We start from the raw sequence: 1,144 nt of genomic DNA on the forward strand, positions 1-1,144 counted from the left end.
AACGGTATCTGCGAGTTGCGATGGCGCAATATCGATCAGAAGGTTTTGGTCTTGCACTACCTCGCTTCTGAAAAGGTCTCGGATTTTAATACAACACCAGTCAGGTATATAGACTGACAGCTGTGGGGTTCGAACCCACGCCCTTTCGGACTGGCGCCTTAAGCCAGCGCCTTAGACCACTCGGCCAAACTGTCGATGAGTGCTTCAAGATTCATAGCCGAGGTGATGCATCGCTCTGCCAAACCAGAGGACACAAAAAATGGATTGAACGGATTCTGCGAGGTGCGATGTCACAATATCGATCAAAAGGTTTTGGTCTTGCACTACCTCGCTTCTGAAAGGGTCTCGGTTCTCAATATAAGACCAGTCAGGTATATAGACTGACAGCTGTGGGGTTCGAACCCACGCCCTTACGGACTGACGCCTAAAGCCAGCGCCTTGGACCACTCGGCCAAACTGTCGATGAGTGCTTCACGATTCATAGCCGAGGTGATGCATCGCTCTGCCAAACCAGAGGACACAAAAATGGGTTGAACGGTTTCTGCGAGGTGCGATGGCGCAATATCGATCAGAAGGTTTTGATCTTGTACTACCTCGCTTCTGAAAAGCTCTGGGTTCTCAATATAACACCAGTCAGATATATAGACTGACAGCTGTGGAGTTCGAACCCACGCCCTTTCGGACTGGCGCCTTAAGCCAGCGCCTTAGACCACTCGGCCAAACTGTCGATGAGTGCTTCAAGATTCATAGCCGAGGTGATGCATCGCTCTGCCAAACCAGAGGACACAAAAATGGGTTGAACGGTTTCTGCGAGGTGCGATGGCGCAATATCGATCAGAAGGTTTTGATCTTGCACTACCTCGCTCCTGAAAAGGTCTGGGTTCTCAATATAACACCAGTCAGGTATATAGACTGACAGCTGTGGGGTTCGAACCCACGCCCTTTCGGACTGGCGCCTTAAGCCAGCGCCTTAGACCACTCGGCCAAACTGTCGATGAGTGCTTTAAAAATCATAGCGGAGAAGATGCGTTACACTATAGGACATGACACAAAAACGGTTTCGAACCGTTTCCGCGGAATGCGTTCTTCATCAAATCACACGAAGAGAAATTTCTTACAGCTGTAGGATTCGAACCCACGCCCT

At 49.9% G+C, this 1,144-nt stretch overlaps 4 non-coding genes across 4 annotated transcripts; all 4 read right to left on the reverse strand.

The window, feature by feature from the left end:
• Positions 1 to 114: 114 nt before the first annotated feature.
• Positions 115 to 194, reverse strand: Pmar_PMAR019487. Its single transcript has one exon. It is a non-coding gene; the product is annotated as a tRNA-Leu (tRNA).
• A 187-nt stretch (positions 195 to 381) lies between these two features.
• On the reverse strand, positions 382 to 461 carry Pmar_PMAR019488. The gene has a single exon. It is a non-coding gene; the product is annotated as a tRNA-Leu (tRNA).
• A 186-nt stretch (positions 462 to 647) lies between these two features.
• Positions 648 to 727, reverse strand: Pmar_PMAR019489. Its single transcript has one exon. It is a non-coding gene; the product is annotated as a tRNA-Leu (tRNA).
• Positions 728 to 913: 186 nt separating this feature from the next.
• Positions 914 to 993, reverse strand: Pmar_PMAR019490. Its single transcript has one exon. It is a non-coding gene; the product is annotated as a tRNA-Leu (tRNA).
• Positions 994 to 1,144: the final 151 nt, after the last annotated feature.

Source organism: Perkinsus marinus (assembly GCF_000006405.1).
Source record: "Perkinsus marinus ATCC 50983 genomic scaffold scf_1104296967564, whole genome shotgun sequence".
Lineage (NCBI taxonomy): Eukaryota > Perkinsozoa > Perkinsida > Perkinsidae > Perkinsus > Perkinsus marinus.